The 22,522-nt window shown below is 36.0% G+C and overlaps 1 long non-coding RNA gene and 1 pseudogene across 1 annotated transcript; one reads left to right on the top strand and one right to left on the bottom strand.

The window, feature by feature from the left end:
* Positions 1 to 3,870: 3,870 nt before the first annotated feature.
* On the bottom strand, positions 3,871 to 4,619 carry LOC128354005 (ribosomal L1 domain-containing protein 1-like; annotated as a pseudogene).
* Positions 4,620 to 15,498: 10,879 nt separating this feature from the next.
* Positions 15,499 to 17,149, top strand: LOC128354462 (uncharacterized). Its single transcript, XR_008321048.1, has 3 exons — positions 15,499 to 15,604; positions 16,575 to 16,724; positions 17,136 to 17,149. It is a non-coding gene; the product is annotated as an uncharacterized LOC128354462 (long non-coding RNA).
* The last annotated feature ends 5,373 nt before the right edge of the window (positions 17,150 to 22,522 follow it).

Here is a 22,522-nt window from a genome sequence, read left to right as displayed (position 1 = left end):
CAGTTTAGCTTCAACTGTATCTGCTACAATACATGTATTGTACATTGTTGGTGTAAGTGAACTCCTCAAAAAATCTGTTTGGTTTATGAGCTTTCAGCTAATATTGTTTTTCTCCTTTCTAGGAGGAAGAGGAGCAGTGGTTCATCTGTATACTTGAAAACCCAGTCAGCTCCATCAGCAGTGAAAAAGTCTTCAACCCCTTCATGGAAAGTGAGTTATCACACCAACAAATATCTGCTGTAACACATTTAATGTATTTGTTATAAATTCCCTTTGTCAGAGATAAAGATAAAAGATAAAGATACCCTAATTAATATGTTAATTGTTGAATCTAATAGAATTTATTATTGTTGACTTACATAAGTTACTAATTTGAGATAATGCACCCTTTAATTTGAGTCTGTTTAATTCATGCAGTTACAGGGCAGCTAAGTTTACATTATTGGGGTCCTCAGGCAGTCTATCGGGCAGCTATTTTTACGTTTCCGGGGTCCTAAAAAGTGGGGTGTAGGAAACATGTGATGTGATGCGAGTGTGTATTACCTGTTGCTTAAAACTACACATAAAGAAGTTGAAACGAGAAAACGGTGTCCTTATTCCCTAACCGGAGTACGCTCACGGGTGAAGAGTCCCAGCACAACAACAACAACTACAGTTATCACATGAATATCTAATAGTATTAATACATCTTAATGTTTTTCCTAAACATGACAATGTCCTCAATGTCCTCATAGGAGTTACACAACAGTATTGTGGTTGTTACTCAAAACATGTAATATATTACACTTCAAAGAAAGTAATGCGTTACTTTACTTACTGTAAAAACCGGTGTATAAGTCACAGTCTATTTTGGGGTGGTCTCATGCTTGGAAAAAACGCTTTCCTACTAAAGACTGATTTATTTGATTGCACCAGTACCATTACCATTCATGTAAAAATGCATATGCTTATGCTCCAAAACTTTCTCAATTTACTTTTATTAGAAACACAATCAAAACACACATATTACACCTGAAACAGTGTGTCGGGTAAATGGTCCCTCAATGATTCGCTTAACTGAACTGGATCAGTATATTAACGGGTTAGGCTATGAGTTTCAATTAACCTTTTAAAAGAACTTTACATTTACAACTTTACATATTTAATACAGTGTGTACCTGTATGCGTACTCAAGTACCAAAAACTTCATCAGAGCTGTCTCTGTGTGCAAATAGACTACTGCACCCGAGACGTGCTCTTGCACATCGCGCTTCAACATCCCCAAAATCCTTCTCATTAACACACAATCATTTTTCCCTACAACATACAGCATTACCAGGTCATCAATAGTCTGTCTATTTTCATTAGCTACCGAAATAGCTGGAGTGTGCAGCTTCAACACCGCTGTTTACAGGACGTTATGGTTCATAAGTGTGGACGCTCACATTGTTATGTTTAAAGTTATAGTTATTGTTCTTAGTGTGAATGGCCCTTTACATACCTATAATCATATCCAGAAACAACCTCTCTCTGCCGGTTTATACAGTAATTACTCCCAGTGGGAAGAAATCAATTACTCGTTAAATTACTCTTGCGTTACTCCCATGTTGTACAAATAATAACAACAATAATAATAATAATAATAATAATGATATGAGTCAGCACAAGACTGGCTGGGCTCAAGAGACTCTACACAGGCACACTAGATGGCATATCCATCCTGGCAGGTCCAGGTAGCTTGCCAAAGTTTTCCTGTCTGATGACTATTATCGGTACTTTGCTGAGTTTGATCTGAAAGATGTTACTAGCTTCATGTTAGCATGAGAGGTCAGGCAGTTGTTGCACAAGTGTGCAGGAAAAGCACCTTTGACCATTATACATAATTGAAGACCGATGTAATGCAAGTAACAACATATTTGTTTATTTAGTAACTGTACTGTTATTACCGAATGTGGACACTGTAACGCGTTACAGCTAAATGTAATGTGATTACAGTCGCGGTACACCCAACACTGGTTACAAAACATGTTCTAACAGACATTAAATGACTAAATGATGAGCTTTGAGTTCATTATGTTTCTGTATTGGGTTTCCTCAGAGTGCGTTATCAAAGATCAGCTAAAGACATTACAATACAATACAGCGTCCTTATTAACTATTTGATGTTTTAATGTTTCATTCATTTATATTTTTGTAGGTGATCAGACATGGGTGTACATCTTAGCAGCAGTACCTGGAGTGAGTCTGGTTGTGTGCATCATCATCTATTTCAGATGCAAAAATAAAAAAGGTAATTGAAATTACATTCTTGTTGCTTTCAGTGTGGTGTACTAATATTTCTGTAAATTTGACAGATAATGTTAATTTAATCGTGTATCAAACATAATCAGATTTCTTCAAGAGTGCAACTCTACCGACAATAAAAGTCCTGATGATATATTTTTAAGCTGAGAGACAAAAACTTTTATCCTCATCCAAACATCCACAACCAGAACAAATAAGAGATTAATTTATGCAGATTTCATGAATCTCAAAATAAAAAGCGAACCAGAGGTTTTGGTTGTTGATGTTAATCGGCCTCTGTGTTGAAACTGTAAATAACATCATGCTGATTCAGCACAAATATTCACAACAGTGTGTTTGAGTTCATGATGTTCATCGTTGAATAACACACAGTCTGTTTACTGGAAATTAAGAATTCCAGTAAATTAACACTCACTTGTTCATCTATAATACAGTAAAAGCTGCTGGGACAGAGCAGGATAAGATAGCACATTTTCACATTAATCACCTATTTGTCTTTAATTATTAATCTAAGCTTTTACAAGCACTTTGTGACTTTTAAAGATTTTTTTTACTGGTCATCAGTTTAACAAGTTATAGCATTAAGAACTTTTTATACCAGGTTAATTGTAGATATGTCAAAACTACACTCAGATCATTTTGAAATGCACAACTTATTATAATTTATTTATTTATTATTATTATTATTATTATTTATTTATTTTATATATTTATCCTTTATTATAACAACAACATTTATTTATTGAATATTTTATTTATTTTACAAACAAGGAACAATACAAAACAAGAAAGCACATTTTGAATCATAAGGCCTAATTTGGTGGAAAATCCTTGAGGGACTATAGGGATGACCCCAAAAAACATAGTTTTGGTTTGAGAGGCAGGTCTTTACCAATTATTTAACTGGTCAGGTCCAACACTTTCTTTCAAAAACAGAGTATCAGGGGACATTCCTACATGCAATGAAATGAAGATCCTTTCTGATGCTACATTTAATGTAATTATCTGGAATATTTGGTTTAAAGAGGTGCAGCCTACTAATTTACTGTCTGCTTATCTATTTGTATTGTAATAACTTTTCCTCTTAAATTCTCCTGCAAATCTGTTCTGCATGATGTGTTATGTTTTGTGATGACTGTTTGGATTTAAATGGTAAATGGACTGTACCAACATAGTGTTTTTCTAGTCTTTTTTGACCACTCAAATCACTTTTAAACTACATGCCACATTCACCCATTCACACACATTCATACACTGACAGGGACTACCACGCAGGTCATCAGGTTAGAGCTAGCATTCATTCACACATTCAGACACCATTGGCGCAGCCATTGGGAGCGATTTGGTATCGTGCCCAAGGTCACATTGGTGGACGACCGCTCTACCTCCTGAGCCACAGCCACCCCTTAAATTTCTGATAGGAATATTTATAATTTGCTTCAGTTGAGCAAACAAGACAAAACAGGCTGAATGTATCCATCAATCATTCTATAAACAATCTGCCACTGAGCACTATGTCAAAAGTCCATGTTGAGAGGGGATGTGCCACTGATGGCTATTTCACTTAAACCACTTTTTACTTTTGAGTTAGTCTTTCCAGCCTTCTTGGTCAGTTTGCTCTGAGTTTGTTCCTCTCTTCACTATGGCAGGTCTGGGTGCTTTCTCCAGCTGCTTCTTTTTGGAAGACTTCTCCAGTTTGAGATTTTTGCTTGGCGTTTCTATGGGAACCAGCTGTAGGATTTCCTCCTCCTCCTCCACCTTTTTTTTCTTTCCCTTTGCCTTTTTCTCCTCTTGCTTTTACTCTGCAGTGGTATCTGTTTGCTTTTTGGCAGCACCTCACTTCACTCACTCAGGTCTGAGGTGTTGATGATGGGCAGTGCCACTGAGGTTTGACTCTTTAAGTCATGATTTCTGTTACTGTCATACCGGAGTGGGCAACACGAGCAGTGCTGTTTGCTCTGCAGGTTCACAGACAGTGGCTCTTTCTTCCTCTTGTAGAAATGTTCTCCGAGATGAGATGGCAGCAGGCGGCAGATGCGGTCATCAGAAAAATTCCCCAGCAGACAGTGTTTGGCTTCAAATGGTTTGTACTCTGTCCTCAATGCCTTGTAGGGGATGATCTCAGGGTTTTGGATGCCCCTCTTCTCCAGTTACTTCTTAAAAAACATCTGGGTCTGCTCCGAGGTCATGTTGGGCTTATCTCTGGTGAACAGGCAGACCTGTGTTTCACACAGTGGGGGAATTGGTGGACTTGTTTTTTTTAGGAAAGCCTACAGAGCCTGAAAGTCTTTTTTCACCTGCGACTGGTCCAACACTGCTTCTGTTTTTTCAGCCATGTTGTCCTGAAGGTGAAGTTTCTAACTATTACACTGCCTGGCCAATATGAAGCTTCTCAGTTGAAGATATGTAAAGAAATGTTTTGAAGGAATTCCACATGTGGCCTTCACATGACATAAGAGCAAGATTGTCATTATAGAGGTCAGATACTTTAGATGCCCAGATATGTACAACTTTATTTAACATGAACATTATTTACACATGTCTGTCTGGTTTTATGGGGCAACTTTCTCCACAGCTTTGACCTGCACTACATTTCTATTGTGTGTCACATTCAGTTTTACTGTATGTGATAATAATATCAGTCAACTAGAAGTTTCACTGTGTGACATTATTAATATTTTATTAATGAACCAGAGCAGGAGAATGACACTCATTTGTTACACATACATACAGTTCCACAGTCAAATAATAAGGGAACACATAAGAAGCAAGATTATATAACTAATAATACCAAAGTGAATAGAACTTGACTTTTTTTTCTTCCAGAAGCGTAGCTGTTTTTATGATTTTTATAAGATTGATAGTGCAAAATAAATGATTAATACAAAGAAACATGACACAGGACAAGGGAAGAAAACAAGACTACGATAAAAAAAAGAAAAGAAACTGGATTCAAACGTTTATATTTTCTTACTGCAATATGCATGTGTGTTTCGTTTTTTGTGCTTTTTCAGTTTGACAGATCACAGAGATGCATAAAAGTTTTGTACATCAATTGAAAAAAGTAGTTCTTGATTTAGTAAAGTGATGTTTCCCTTGTAGTTTTACACAGTCATCAATCATACTGTTGTTAGTTTAACAGATAAACATAAAACATGAATTCTGAAAAAAACAGATTTATTTACAACAAAGACATATCTGACCAAGATTATTTTATTGATATCAGCAGTTGAAAAACATGTAATATGGATTCACTGTAATAACTGCATCATGGTTGTGACTGTTCTTCATTCATTTGACAGAGATGGAAGCTCTCCAAAATACATCCAATCACAACCTGACATCTGGTGTGATCCACAGTAACAGTAATGGAGCTGGTGAGTGAAATATTATCATATCAAATATAAGATATGATAAACACTGATTTTTTATCTTTCTTTTTGTGTGTGTGTGTTTTTGGTGTTTGAATCATTATATCTGCAGTAAACTAGAACTTTGACAGTCTGTCAGATGTATTGTGGTTGTGACGATTCTTTTATCATTCAATAGCGAGCTCAACAGTGCCTGAGGTCCATAAAATACCGGCCCAGGACCTGGAAGCTGCTGAGGCCCTAAATCCTAGTAATGATACTGGTGAGTGAAACAGTGATCAAGCCCAATAACCCAATAAGACCCAGCTGGAACTTTTCTTGCACTATTTTGAATGTGTGTGACAGGGATGTTTGGTTTGCAGAAACTTTGTAAAAATAGTTTCCACTTGTTTGAGATCATGACGTTTATTGCTGAGTAACACACAGTCTGATTACTGGGGAATAAATTCAAATAATAAAACAAAACATGATTAATGAAGACTTCCAGTGAGTTAACACACAATTATTCATCTTTAATACTGGAGAAGATACTGTTGATGGGACAGAGCAAGCTAAGATAGTACATTTTCATATTAATCACCTATTTGTCTTTAATAATTAACATGACAATATTTTAAATGTCCAATTTTCATGCATGCATCCAGTACTTTAAAAATTGTGTGTACTTTTTAAAACATTGCTGGATTTGTTCATATGTAGCCTCAAAACTTTTTTTTTACTCAGTTTAGTCAGTTATTGTAGTTACCGGTATATAACTTCTTGCATACCAGGTCAATTATAGAGATTTGGAGATATAGCAACTCGGGATGGGCAATAGCCTCAAAATTATATCACGATATTTCAATTTTATAAAAAAATACTGAACAACATTCTATCTGTGATTGCAGCTTGCAGGCAGCAGCATTTACTCGTGCTAACAAAATGAAGGGTATTTTCCATCCTTTTCTATTGAGCTGCTATTACCATTAATAATGATTATAATAATAATAACACATTTTATTTAAAGGTTCCTTGTAGAAGTCAATAACGTAATAACTTGCCAATAATGTAATAAAAGACCTGAACCAATGATGTAATAACTTATTACATCATTGGCCTGTTAAACAAAATCCTTTGCAAATGTAATAATTGGAGCCAATAATGTAATAAATTTGCCAGTTTTTTCATTTGTTGGATATAACTGTGAAAATGCATACACTCTCTTTCTCTCTCTGTGTGTGTCTGTGTCTGACAAAGAGACAGAGGCAGGCAGACACAGTGATTTGATACATTGTTTATATAAAAAATATTGATGTGTTTTATTTTGCTGAATTTACTCGAGCAGCAGCAGCAGCAGCAGATTCACAGAGTTTTAAACCACAATGGCAGTATGCGGGAGAGAGGAGTGGAGATTGGTGTGATTTCAAACAAACGGTAAGTTAGCTGCAGAGTGGAGTTTATATTTAACTCAGAAACTTTATTTGTCTTTCAGCATTTCAACATCATTATGATTTGAATGGACTTGTTTCCACAGTGGAAATGTTCAGTAACCAGCGATGTCATTGAGGAGCAGTACCAGAAAAACCCCAACGGCAAAATGCTCCTTGCTGGAGAGGAGTACGAGCTGGACTTCAAAGGTTGAGTTATGTTTTAATTATTGTGATGAGATAAAAATTGCAACGTTTGATTTCCTAAAATGTTGTATGTGTATTCCTTTAACTGAATTTTTCTCTACTCCAGTTATTATAGGAGCTAAATTATCCAGTTCTCTCCATGCTCCTCCTGGGAAATTTATAGACAGAGAAAATACAAAGAACAACTAATAAATCATCTTAGCTTCAATGTACTTTGACTTCTTTAAAGACTCCTGAAACATCACATGGAAAATTCAGTTATATTTTATTTTCTTGTATTTTTCCACAGCGAAGACCAAAACCCACCTGACGACTGGCAAAGCATGCAAGATCAGACGTGTGTTGCTGCCCCCAGCAAGTCTTCCACCTCTGGAGGAAACATCCATCCACATCACAACATCTGCTCCAGAAACCAGTAATGAAACTGGTGAGTAAAATGTTTTAATATTCAACAGGTTTGATGGTCAAAGTCATGACAGTCAGATTTCACCTGTTGATAGCATCAATTATATTCCTCACAGTAACTACATTTAAATTTTTCTGTACTAGAGCACAATGTTGAGTTACTTTAACTTCACTTGAGTGTTTCCACTTTATGTTACTTTATATTTAAAATCCATTTCTGCTTCATTTCAAAGGGAAGTATTGAACATTTTACTCCACTATGTTAATCTGACAGCTACAGTTACTGGGAACCTTGCAGACTCTAATTTTATAAAACATGTGATCATCATATAAAATATTTGTTATAAATAGTTGAAATTAGCAACAATTTGAACCAGAGCAGTAAAACTTTATTTAAACATGAATATAACACTCACAGGGGCCATTTTTCTACATAACAACTTTACTTTTGATAGTTTAATATATTTTTCTGCTGACATGTTTGTAAGTTTACTGCAGATTTTGACTCCAGACTTTTATTTACTGGACTAATGGAGAACTTTTAACGTGTGATGTTACCACATATACTAAAAAAGACTGAATGTTACAATATTGACTCTATTTAACTGTTTTGTTGGGTTTCCACCAACTTCTGAGAAAAATATTTGGCACATTGGCTGCTAAATGTTCCACTTTATTCACTTTCATCACAACTTTTTTTGTTAAAAAACCTAAAAGCACAAAGCAATGAGCTAAAAGAAGCGAGAAACAACCCCCATAATTATGTCAGACACCTTAGTGCAGCTTTAATGCTTAATTTTGTTCCATTAGCGCAAGCAGCAGCAGATTTACAGAGTTGTCACCCGGGCACCAAACCAATATGGCAGTATGAAGGAAAGAAGAATGGAGAATGGTGTGATTACATGAAAAAAGTAAGTTACCTGCAGAGTGGAGTTTATATTGAACTGAGAAACTTTGAGTCTTAATAGTACATACATTTCCGCATTATTATGATTTGAATGGATTTCCACAGACTTCAAGTGAATGCTCCATAACCAACGATGACATTGTGAGGCAGCACCAGCAAAACCCCCACAGCATCGAGACCCTCAGTGAGGATGGATCTCCCTCCGAGCTGGACGTAAACAGTTGAGTTTAAATGGCAAAAGTTTAATTTCTTTAAAGTTGTCTGGAAAGATCTGTGCAATTTGTAAAATAGAGACCGCTGTTAGAGTTTATTTAGTTGTGGAGAGTTTAAAGTAGCTGTTGATGCTGTTCCTTTAAAGAACTGCTTCATTTGAAACCAACAAAATGCTAAATAGGTTTAGTTTGTTATATTTGCAGTAAATTTGAAGTTTGACAGTCTGACAGATGTTTTGTGGTTGTGATGATCCTTTTATTGTTAATGAGCTCATCAAGTCCAGTGGTCCATAAAACACTTTAACCATTTTACCATCAGCGTGTCAGATGCATTGTGACTGTTTTAATATTTTAACAGAGAAGCCAACAAATATTCCATCTGTGCAAGTAACATCCCCCCAGGACACAACATCTGCTGCACCTCCAGAAACCAGTAATGAAACTGGTGAGTAAAGTGTTTTAATATTTAACTGGTTTGATGGTCAAAGTCATGACAGTTTGGAGATGTAGCAACAACACTCAGATCAAAAAGAATCTTTGGTTTAACCAAATTATATGTACAATTTCATTTAGGTACTTTCTCCACAGTTTGATAAACAGTATGCTACATAAATGTTCCCACATGCAGTATTACTATATTTTTCTGCTAACATGCTTGTAATTTTACTGCAGATTTTGACTCCAGACTTTTATCAGCACTTTGGCTGCTAAATGTTCCACTTTATTCACTTTGATCACTAACTTTGTCTGCTGTTTCAGAATGTGCTGGACAGGTAGCGAACAGAAGGTTTATCTGAGCTTTTTTTTAAAAAGCAAAACAACACACCTTTCATATCATACATAGTCTTTTGATTCATTGTTCATATAAGAATGTAGATTAGTGCAGCTTTAACGCTCATTTAAAATAAAATAATAATCACTGTAAGTGTTGTTAAGTGTTTTATTTGTTTAATTTGCTCGAGCAGCAGCAGATTTACAGAGCAGTCACAATCACCTCAAACCACCAAAGCTGTATCAGAGACAACTATCAAATTACAGTGAAAAGGTAAGTTAGCAGCAGAGTGAAGTTTATATTTAACTGATAAACTTTATTTGTCTAAATAATGAATTCATTTCAGTAATATAATGATTTGATTGGTATTTGTTCCACAGGATGGTGATGTAAGTTTAAGCTCAGTGAGCAGCGATGACATTGAGAAGTGGTACCAGGAAAAGCCCCATGTCAAAATGCCCCTCACATTGGATGGAAAACACTACGAGCTGGACTTTAACAGTTGAGTTATAATAATATTGTGAAAAATGGCAATTTAAATTTCTTTAAAGTTGTATGAAAAGAGAACTGAATGTAAAATAGAGACAGCTGTTAGAGTTGAGTTAGTTGTGGTGAGTTTAAAGTAGCTGTTGATGCTCAGATGAATTTATTTTAAAGAACTGCTCCATTAAACCCAACACAATATTAATTAATTATTAATCTATTACTGGTTAAATTGTATGCTAGCATGTAGAGAAATTTCCTTTTTTACATCTTCAGTGGTCCTGGTTTACACTGACTAAAAGACTCTGTGTCACACTTAAAGGAATATCATTTCACATTTTTAGAAATTTGCTTGTCTTTCTTTTTTTTCTTGTTTTTTGAATATAATATAATTTCACATTTTTGGAATTTGGCTTATTTATTTTTTTACTCTCATATTAGTTCAACAAGCAGCCATAATTATGCAGTACTGAATTGTGGAGATAGAGCCTTAAACTGTTTCTCACCCTCTCATTTTTCCTGATTTTCTGAGCCTGCAAAAAAGGGCTACTTCTTGACCTAGTGGTGTGCCCGCATACCCTTGGACAAACTTCATTCCATCTCGGCCCGATTTCCGGCCCGTACACGCATATACATAAAAAACGTCATGTCACTATCTTTTTGAGCTGCTGTAGCGGTGAATTTTCCCCACTGTGGGATCAATAAAAGTTTTATCTCATCTTAATACTTTACACCACTTTAACCTATAGAAGCTGTTTTCTTTTCTATTTTTCCCCATGTTTTAATACAGCATACACATTTTTGTATTTTCTGGTTGTATGCTAATTAAGAGATTGAAGAGACGGAATGAAGTTTGGAGTTACTGTACAAGATAGCGGCTTGTTTGCGCATGCGCAGACGGGCTGTACCGCAAAACGAGCAGCTCCGGAAATCAGGCAGAAAGCTCTCAGACGTAGCGTCCATGTTTCTGGTAGAGGTGGTGATTTTGATTGACAGGTGACACTTGGTAGGGGGCAGAGTTTCAGCGAACTCGGCGGGCACGCCCACAGCGTTTGGGAGGAGAGAAAGAGTTTTACACAACTTTGAAGCCTAATTTTATTTTATTTTTTTAATCATTCAAATTTGGCAGGGTGGGTAACAACACACTTTTCTGTGGTATGTCAAACTTATTCTTACTTTACTTTAAATACTTAAAGCAGAAATAATCACTACTAAAACCACAAGTTGCTTTTTTTACACTTTGGTTTTTGTATGGATTAAACAAATAAGAGATATAACAGTTTAATTAGTGACTTTAGAGGTTCAAGTAGACAGATTTTATCTTCAGACAGAGCCAGGCTAGCTTATGCTAAGCTAAGCTAGCTGTCTGCTGACTGTAGCTGAAGGAAAGCACATTTCCTAGAATGTTGTATTATTCCTTTAATTGAAATTAATAAATCAGTTTGAATAGTTACAACAAACACTTTCTCTACTCCAGTTATTATTAAAGGCTATCCATTAATAAAAATTTGATTTAGTGGAGTCCCAGAGTAAAATTATCCAGTCCTTTCCATGCTCCTCCTGGGAAATGTATGGACAAAGAAAATGAACAACTAATAAATAATATTGGCTGTAATTGACTGTAACTTCCTCAAAGACTCCGTTCTCAGTTCAATTCTGTTTTCTTGTTTCCATAGAGAGGATCCAAACCAACCTGGAGACCAAAACTAAACGCAAGATCAGACGTATGATGGTGGAGCCTGAAAGCTAATTTATAGCAGTTTCCTGCTCCAAAAGAACAAGGATCAGCTCAACCACTGTTACGCCCCAGTCTAGGGGTGCCTAGTGCATAACCTGATTTGGCCCCATCTTCCTCAATTCCCAAATAGCCACAGGCGAATAATTGTGTATAAGAAAAATATTTATCTATACAAAGTGATAAATAAATGTATCGATATAAATAGAATACAAAATCGAACTTCAGAGTGGACCAAGGCCAAAATAACAAATAAAACAATCCTATCTGAAAATTAAGAAACTTACTCTACGAAAACAAATAACAAGAACTTAACTCCCTGGCTAAATAAACAGGAGAAAACAAGATTAACCAAAACTGGCAGTCCACCCTTACTACTCAACATAAACTATACAACCCATTTCTACTTTCAAAGAAACCAAGACAGAAGCAAAAGTGTGGCCGGTTGGGAGAGGAGGAGGATGGGGATTTGCCTGCTGCCACCAGACTGCCGCCATCTTGGCTCTTTTATAGCTGGCCTCTCCTAGCTGCAGCCAATCGCAGGCCAGGATGCAAACCTCGTCAACCAATCACAGCATCGCGACGGCACACAGCTATTTGGCTGTTAAGAAAAAAACCAAAAGAAACACAGGGCACACAAACAGACCAAAACTAAAATATGACCAGTCATAACAACCACCTTCAGAAGGACGAGGCATTGTCTGCAGTGTTCTCAGTTGCCACACAAGCAAGATGATGACGGTTGCTGTTTTGGCACACCAAGGAAGTTTTTCAGAAAATGAATGTGCCTTTGGAAAACTATCCTGCTTTCAAACTTGTGGCAAACCATACCAGACATAGTTGGAGTTTCAGCTGCATCCTCTAACACCACCCAGATAAACTTCTGTTACCAGGATAATTGAAATGTTGTTTCTTAAGGTTTACTCTAATCATGCAATGGCCTACTGTATTTTAAATTGTCTGGATGTATAGGCATCACGAGAAGTGTTACTTATGTATATTTTGTATGATGTTGTATGTGTTTGTAATTGCCTGTAAATTTGGCTAAATGAACTGTTTTTTAAAAATATCTTCCTGCTAAGGGTTGAAGGTGCTCATGTAATGGAGTTAATGATTCCACTTGCCATCTCTAACTGTCCTGTTTTTAATATATATATTCACAGATTTAAATTTATTATTGGCCATTTGTGCATTTCCTATTGTGTTGTATATTGTATTATTTATTTTCTCTGAGAATAATGGCTATTACCACAGAGATTATGTGAGTAACATGAGTGCGGCGCCCTCTGCTGGGTCCCTGTAGACTTGAGGGGTGCGTCCTAAACTCAGGTACAGTCTGTGAATGCCGTCTCTGTGGTAGGTGTACATTTTATTAGCTCTGTAAAAATAGAGCTATTAACCTTGTTTTCATGGCTAAAAGTGGATTCTGTATCTTATATGCGGACGTAAGCCTTAAAATACTGTATGTGCATGTTACCATTGTTTTGAATTGTTTGTCAGGGAGTTGAATGCACCACGTTATCGGTGGTTTGCTAGCCAAGCTCTGTGTGTAAATAGTAGTAGCTGCTAGCTAACACCAAGTCAAACTTACCTTATTTTATGTTATTTTATTTTAGCATTTTTGAGAAGTTCATGTGAGAGACTGACTGTGGGATGTCACTCCTTTTACCATCAGAATATATGGCTGGTTGATGCCGAAAGTCACGGTGGTGGTGCTTCTTCAATAACACAACGCAACAGAGATAGAGTACACAACCGCTACACTTAGATGAAGTTTTATACGGTGTAAATTAAATGTGCAGCAATTGTATTCAGATTTGTACAATAAAGATATTTAAACTTGATTGTATGTGTAGCATCACTAGCATGTGTAATATCCCTCACAATCCCCCCTTTTATTGTTCTTAATCAGCTTTAAAAATCAACACTTAAAGGGTAGGGTTGTCTAAAAAAGTTGTATAAAAAAACAAAAAACTGTACTTTTTGTAATAAAGCCTGTTAACCCTAACCCTAACCCTCTCTTCTAAACTTCTTCCCCGCAGGTCTATGTGCTTTCTCATCTCACAGGTAACCTGGGGTCGTAGATGTCTGGTTGACAGATTCATGCCCTGGACCAGTGGAGTTTCACCTCCACCCTCTTATGAAACCCAGCTAAACTTCTGCTACCAACATAGTTGAAATGTTATGTTTCTGGAGGTTTGGTCTAATCACGTGTTGCTTTGACTTTATTTTTAATTGAGAAGGTACAATGGTTTTAGAAAATTGAATCAATGAGGTCTGGATGTCAAGGCATTATATAATGTTGTACAGTATGATTTTATATTTGTGATTAATTGCTTTTAAATATTGCAAATTGAATTCTTCTTTGTTTTTTATATCTTCCTGCCCAGAGTATTTTTCTGTAGAAGATTACATCAGTAAAGATTTGAGTGCAGTCAACATTAAGGCATAACATGGCTTTGTGATCAAGAGTTAATGATGATTAATTAGATGATTTCTTTAGATCAGTTGAATTAGCTTTCCCTCCCTTATTGCAATACATTAACCTCGACTTACACAGTTTGAGCCACTGTAGTGATTTCTTTGAGCACAGTAAACAGAGGTCACTACTTGGAGCAGAGCTTACGGTTATCAGACTGACTCATTGACCAAACTGAAAATTAAATTAAAGCTTTAATGTTTCCTCCTTCAGATGGTTTAGACTGTGTAAATTAAATATACAGTAATTGCATTCAGATTTTTACAATAAAGATATTTAAACTCTATTATGTGTAAATTCACACATTAGTGTAACACTTAAAGAACAGGGGAGGGGAATCCCACTCTGTCAGGGGCTTGGGCGAGTGAGGTCACTTCAGGTCATTTTGGAAGGAGTTGTAAACAAAACAAAAACATTTGTAATGAAGCAAAATCTCCTGTTATTGGTCTACTGATCAACATCTGTTAGCAGGATTCTGGATCAGTCATAGTACAATGAATAAAAAGGCAGAACATGTCTTATACCACACACACAATTAAAAACAGATTATTTCAGTATGTGAATAACTTTAGTTTCTGACCGTCTACTTGTGAATTAATATGAACTGAAAGTGGTGAGCTTAGTGCACAAGAGGATGCATACCAGGGTTTAGGTAAACCCTCAATTAATATGAATAAAACATTGACACAAAAAATTAAATCCCTAAATCAGGTTCTTGGTGTGCAGGATTCACAGCTCCCTGGAGTCACAGATGTCCCTCAGGATGTCAGGTTTATCAGTCCATAATGATTTTGTGTTGCAAAAAGTATATTTGTAAAATCATGAGATTATCATTAAGATTCATGCTGTAGTAATGCCATGGTTCTTGCTTCATTTATTCAAGCTGTGAATATGTTAAGAAGTTCATCTACACACCTGTCAGACAAGTGACTGATGTATGTGACGTAATACCACAGGCCCAGGTATGGTCTGACTAAATCTTCACAGCAGCTTCAGATAAACTTCTAAGACCATTTTTTGTGCAGGAAGTGGCTTGAAACGGCAGGAACCTGTCGCCAGGCAACAACATGGATGTGGGTAACCAGTGAAAGTTTTTTTTTTCGCGCCAGTATGTCTGCATGCTTTCTTTTGCTGCTGTCACTTCAGTCTTCACTCTCAGCTTTGACTGTCAGCAGCAACTTTTCCTACTTTTTCATTTTCTGAATACAGTTATACATTTCTATACGCTTTAAATATAATCGAAATCACTGTGAATTTACTTTTCTTACTCCTATTGAAACCTAACTGAGAACAGGAAAATGTGGCTGTTTTACTTTCTGTTCTGGACTGCAGTGACAGCCAACGGTAAGTTTGGTTATTTAAACTTAAAGTTTTCTAACTGACATGTTGATCAATTTGGTTTAATTTTATTTATGTGGTTCATCCTTAGCAGGTTACATAGATCCAGGACCCCCTGTAAAAATGGGGCACACCCACAATTTCCTGCTCTTTTTTCCCTCCTTTTCATAAACAACTTGACATTTTAACAATGAGTAATACAGAGCAAAGTACAAAAAGAAAAGAACCAGGGGGAGTTTTTAAAGAAAGACATTAAACATAGCAGATAAATCAATATGTTTCATAGCTGTCTTTTTTCTTTTTTTTTTAGTTGTATGTAATTTTGTATGTAAGGGACTTCTGATAAAATTAAAATTTATTATATATAATTCTTTGAGGTTTTTGCAATTGTTATAATGGAAACCAAACAATACATTTTTTCCAGTGAAGAGAAAAATCAGAATTAACATTGTCAGTAATGTAACAGGATCCATCTATCCAAAATGTGTTGGTGTGGGGACATTGCTAATGTTAATGGGAGTATTTCATAGAATGAGCAGTCAACAGAAATCATTCACAGGATAATATCTAGTTTTACAAATATAAAACCTCCATGGATCGAGAATTCATAATATAAAGAGTCATAACTGACCTTGTTGCAGTTTGAGGTGTATTGTTAACAGTCATGCTGACATCTCAATCTCAATGGTGGTCTACAACGGAAATGCTGTTTGGATTGATGGAGGGGATGTTTTTGCTCCAATACAAAATGACCACTGGGGAAAAATGGCATAAAGTGTCTAATATAGCATTACTACTTATTTCTATTATATGTGACTCTATGCATTTTAGAGGCAAACAATGTAATTTGCACTTTACTTTCTATTTAGCTTTTACTAAAACTAGAACAGGACACGCTTGATTAAAGAAAAATACATTTCAGTCATTAAACGGAGAAATATACATTCACTTGGATTTGTTTAATTATATTTTACAGAAGAACCACTCTACAAGAAAGTAGGGGACAAAGTTGTTCTCACACCATACTCTGATGGGAATCCCATCACCAACATAACGTGGAAACATGGAAATAATACTGCCATGGAGTGGAAGGGAAACAAAACTTTCTCCAACCAAAACTTCAAAGGTACGACTTCAGTCTAAATCAAGGTGTTTGGTAACCAGAGATTAATGATTAGAATCATTTACCCTCATTTTCCACATTAATTTAAAGTTATGTTTTTAATATATAGATTAAGATTGTCAATTATACCCACTGGCTAGTCGACTATGAAAAAATGGGCTCATGCACATTCCTACTTTAGACATATATGGTAAAACAAGTTGTCACTTACTTGTGTTTTGATAAAATAAAATAAAATAAAAAATGTGGGCAGATAACCAACCAAAACATTTGTATATGCTGGCAATCCATCAAATTATCCTTTGATTAACCCTGTTGACCCCAATTAAATACCTTAATTACATAATTATCAGAGGATAAATGAATGGAACTAGGAAGTCCTCATTTAGAAGATAAACTTTGGTATTTTTACAGATCGTGGTTCACTGAACATTTCAACTGGAGTGATGACGATCACAGGACTGACTCCAGACCTCAGCGGCATTTACACAGCAGAGATCAACGGCAAAGAAACCAACGAGACTGAATTCCTGGTTATCTGTAAGTGGAGGAAATTTGCATTAAGTCCATTTTAGTTGATCAAAATGGCTTTAAATTCAAAGAAGTGTCTTTTTGTTTCATTTTCTATCAGCTCCTGTCCCTAAGCCCATCCTCTACATATGGTGTCAACAAAGGATGACCTACTGTGTCTTCACCTGCATTGGCAGAACCACTGGTGCCAAACCAGTCACCTACTGGTGGACAGCAGGTGATAAGAGGTGGACTTCAACCGATCAGCACAAAATAACAAAGGTATACACATGATGATGTTTGTCTGTGTCTCATCACTGTGCAGTTTAGGCTTTTGATACAGGTTAGAATATTTCTACTATAAACTAAATCATTATATAATATATCAATGTGGTACATATATTTTGCATTAAATTAAATAGTGAATAAATAATTACATAAACTGAACAGCAACATGAACAAACTTGCAGGAAATAAACATTTCACATCATGGAAATGGAAAGACTTGACTCTGGAAAGTCATAAAATTAGGGCATTTTCATTTTTATCTAATTAACTGACAGCTATTGATAATATATTTTATATCAGTGCCATGGTTTCACAAAACATTGAAATATATTATGGAACAAGTTTAAACCTTTTAAAACTCTAAATATGTTCACAAGTGTCATGGTAAGAGCAATAGACTATAGATAGACATTAAAGTCTGCAAAAGCTGTTTAATCCACAGCATACAATTCAGTTTCACTAAACAGCTGTAAAATTGTGAGATGCTTGTTTTGTTTATAGATAAAGTTTCTGTCTGCAAAAAACTAAACAAATGGCAAATATTTCTATTGAGGAATGTACATTTTATTTTTATATTCTTCATTCAGTGAACATGCTAATGTAATAAATTGGTTTTGGTGACTCCTCCTTATGGTGCTTCTGTGTTTCAGTGTTTGATGATCTTTCAATTAAAATCATAGATTTGAGAACAACTCATGATTCAGATGAACTGAATTTGAAATCCACAGAGAGCCTAGTATACTATAATTCAGTCTTGATATACTAAATAGTGGATTACATGTATGTTGAAAAGTTGATGACTCATTGACTAAATGTTGTTAATCTGGACATACTGTAAAAAAAATTAGCTCCTCTAAAAATCAGTATGTTTGGTTTATGAACTTTCAGCTAATATTGTTTTTCTCCTTTCTAGGAGGAAGAGGAGCAGTGGTTCATCTGTACACTTGAAAACCCAGTCAGCTCCATCAGCAGTGAAAAAGTCTTCAACCCCTTCGTGAAAAGTGAGTTATCACACCAACAAATATCTGCTACAATAGTACAACAATGTCCTCAATGTCCTCATAGGAGTTATAAAACATGTTCTAACAGACATTAAATGACTAAATGATGAGCTTTGAGTTCATTATGTTTCTGTATTGGGTTTCCTCAGAGTGCATTATCAAAGATCAGCTAAAGACATTACAATACAATACAGTCCTTGTCATTGTCCTTCACTTGTTTTATTTATCGATTAATTCATTTTTTTGTAGATGATCGGAAATGGATGTTCGTCTTCATACCAATAACTGGAGTGATTCTGGTCATTTGCATCATCTTTTTCAGACGCAAATGCAGGGACAGCTTGTGAGGTCATGTGGGGGAGACTGTGTGTGATATGACATCCTTTCGAAAGAGGAAGGAGACAAAAATATCACATTTTATTGAGGCTCAGAGACTGGTACACAGCACAAAGTTAGTTTGTAGTCTGCACATAGATCAAAAATCTTTTTCTGATTTTGTGTATTTTTTGTTCTGTTGTGTAATTTTTGATGTCTCTATAGTGGATATATTTACACACTCACCGTCTGGACACCTAAATGCTTTGGCAGAGGTTACATGTCGTGCATTTGATACCAAATTTTGGATACAGTCTAAGATACATTTGGTCAAATATATTCCATGACCCCTTTCTGTTACATTGATAGTATTGATAATTGATAGTTTGGTTTGTAATCAGGATTAAATCCTCTCAGTTAAAGGTTACATGGTGAGATTAAAATGAAAGACAACTTGCATCCTCTTCTTTCATTTATGTATAAAACAACCTTTCTTCATTTGAAAACTGGGGAGGTCAATGAATCCCGCAGAGACATGGAGAGTTGCTTCACTCCTGAATCTTGCACTGACCTCTTTGGTAAGTGGGGGTCTGTCAACATGAAACTGACCAAAAGTTAAACAATGTGACAAAAAGAAGACTGAACAGACCTACTGAGAGGACATTTCTGACCAATAACTGAACTATGGTTGAACCAAATGCATAAATAATGTTTGGGGTCGTTGAATATTGTTATGTTAAGAGTTAATGTTTATTGACAGTATTTAACTGTTGGCCTATTAACCTCTGAGGAAAAAAAGTTGTATTAAAAGAGTGAACGTATTGAAGTATTAGGAATGTAATGTAATTTCTTGTTCCTTCTTTCTGAATGGTTCATGTAATCACATAAGTGTTGCTCTAAGAGTATTTCACTATGAGAAGGGTAGATAGTTTAAGAACAACATTGAGGTATAACATAGCTTTGTGATCAAGGGTTGATGTTGAACAATGTTTAAATTAAATCTTTAGACTGAGTGAGGTCATTTCAGCTGTGCACCATTGTCAAAATGGCCATTGTGCAACCCAAAATCAAAGAATACAGTAGCCTACTGTATTTTAGTGGTCTGTTTTAATTTATAAGTGTGAAAGATAACATGCCTCTCTTCAGGTAAGAGTTTCATCCTGCAACATTTTCTCTCCTTTTCTATGGATTTACCATAAAGGTGCGAATACGTGCACACTTCAAGTTTAGGGCGGGACACACCTGTGCTCTGTGCTCCAGGCATGAAACCAGAGAAGCTGCCAGTTCAGAGCAAATGGAAAGGGCAGGAGAAATACGGAGCTTCAAGAAACATCTTCACAAGACAAGAAGGTAGAGGAGTCTAAACAAGTGCTTGCAGGTAACTTTACTAGTAAACATTGACTTTGTTGAGCCCTCAGAAACTTGAAACGTTAGCTTCAGACAGAGCTAGGCTAGTTTATGCTAAGATGCTGAGGGTCTTCAAAATCTCCAAAGACCCAGAAAGTCTACCTCCCCACCTACTACCAGGTTGAAAAGAGACTGCTTGTGATGGGGGGAGACTGTGATATGACATCCTATCTAAAGACACAACTGTCAAGTATAGTGCAGCAACAATAACCTCAGTGGAAGTGAAAAAACACCACTAGTTTCCAGACGATACTTATGACAATACTGTCTCTACTGTCTCTTTCCCCTTTCCAGTTTCCCCGAGTTGTTTTAAATCAAAAGCACGTCTATTTGTAGTAAAAAAATGTGAAGAAGAAATAATATAAATGTGAAAATTTATTATGTCATCAAAACAGGATTTATTGAATATGAGAAGAAACCAGCTGTTGTGTTGAAATAGTCAAAGAGATTGTACAACTTTTACTTTGAGCCAACACCACCGGAGTCGCTCTCTGACCTGAGGAGGAAGAGGAGGAGGAGGAGGAAGGTACCCCAGCCTCCTCCTCCTCCTCCTCCTCCTCCTCCGCCGCCGTCATTACGTCAGTGGTGATAAAAAAGCAAAAACCAAACGTGTGTATACGCTGGTAACCTGCAGACAAAGAAAACAACCTCCAACATGTGAATTATAATAAATGAGACACTCGAGATGAATTTCAAAGCTTGACTCTTGTTTCATAACACTCCTATGATGACACTAAAATATTAAAAACCCCTAAATCAGGTTCTTGTGCAGGATTCACAGCTAGTCACAGACGTCCCTCATTATATCAGGTCATTTGTAAAATCATGAGAACAAGGACGATACAATTATTCTTTTTATTATTCTTTCTTCATGTATTCAAGATGTTGAATACGTGATTAGACGGCAGGAAGTTTGATTTTTGGGGAAGAAGGAAGTACAGACTACAGCGCTTTTTAATGGACACTTTTCACAAAATACTTACATGAGCATGATACAACATGCACAAAGAAAAGAGGAAGTCATTTACTTTGGTTTAGAAGCTAAAAACAAAAGCTTTAATGATGGCTTTAAGTCATTTTAACTGATATGATCCCTTTCTGAAACTTTGCAAAGCTGTTAAAGTTCACATTTTGTCTTCGCTGCGAACAGTCTGATAATAAAATATGAAACTAAAACGATGACAGCTGCCTCTAAGATCACACTCGGGTGGAGCTTCCTGTCCTCACGGTAACCCTAGATTTGTGGAAGATCTCGCGAGAATGATAATTTTAACCCAAATCTGGATCTTTCCCTAACTCTAACAAAGTGTATCGTGTGATCTGCATGTAACCCGGGCTCTGTTCCATAAACCGAGCTCAGAAAAGCGGCGCTGATTGTCACCTGACTTCAGTGAGCCTAACAAATGAGATCAGGCTACAGCGGTTCCATAAAGTCCAATCCACGTTAATTAGACAGGACCTTAATCTATTAAAAGATAAAGGGAAACGCCGAGACATAGCCTACATCCACTAAACATGTCTTACGTTCTTTTTATTATTTTAAATGTACTAATCAGTAACCAAAACCTTTTTAAAACAGTGCTTGCTACCTGGAAAACAGCAGTTAAAGGCACATGGATTTAATTATTACATCTCTTGTCCAAATATGTTTGCAGTTGTTCAATATTTATGAGGCTGTTATTCTGTCAGGGTAGTTCAGATTTACTGAGCATATCTCTCAATGTGACATATTATTGTTTTATTTGGTAATCCTGCTCTATGGATCAGGGCTCAGGACTCAACTGCAGCGGTGTCACATTTTAAAACACATTTTGTATAACGCGCACAATGAATAAACAAATCTCGCGAGAGTCAAGCAAATTTTGGGTTACCACACACTGACTTCCCTCTTTATCCTCAGCATTAGGCGTCAGCAGCACCGTTTCCTACTTTTCAACTCTGTGAAAACATTAATAAATGTCTTTATACTCGAAATATTCTAAAATATCACCAGAATCACGGTGAATGTACGTGTCTTACTTCTATTGAAGACTAAATGAGAACATACAATGTGGATATTTTACTTTCTGTTTTGGACCGCAGTGAGAGCCAGCGGTAAGTTTTGGATTATTTAATCTGTTTTTTTACATGGTGAGAAAAATTATAACATGATAAATTGTATAATGTCATATATTTCTGTGCATGCTTTGTGTTATTTTTTAGGTTTCAATATAAATTTTGTAGTCACACCGTCATGTAGGACAAGTCTAGTTTCCGTTATGTGATCACATTTAGTGACTT

Source organism: Scomber japonicus, chromosome 24, assembly GCF_027409825.1.
Source record: "Scomber japonicus isolate fScoJap1 chromosome 24, fScoJap1.pri, whole genome shotgun sequence".
NCBI classification, from domain to species: domain Eukaryota; kingdom Metazoa; phylum Chordata; class Actinopteri; order Scombriformes; family Scombridae; genus Scomber; species Scomber japonicus.
The sequence above is the reverse complement of the archived record's forward strand: the minus strand, read 5'-3'. Positions and strand labels throughout refer to the sequence as shown.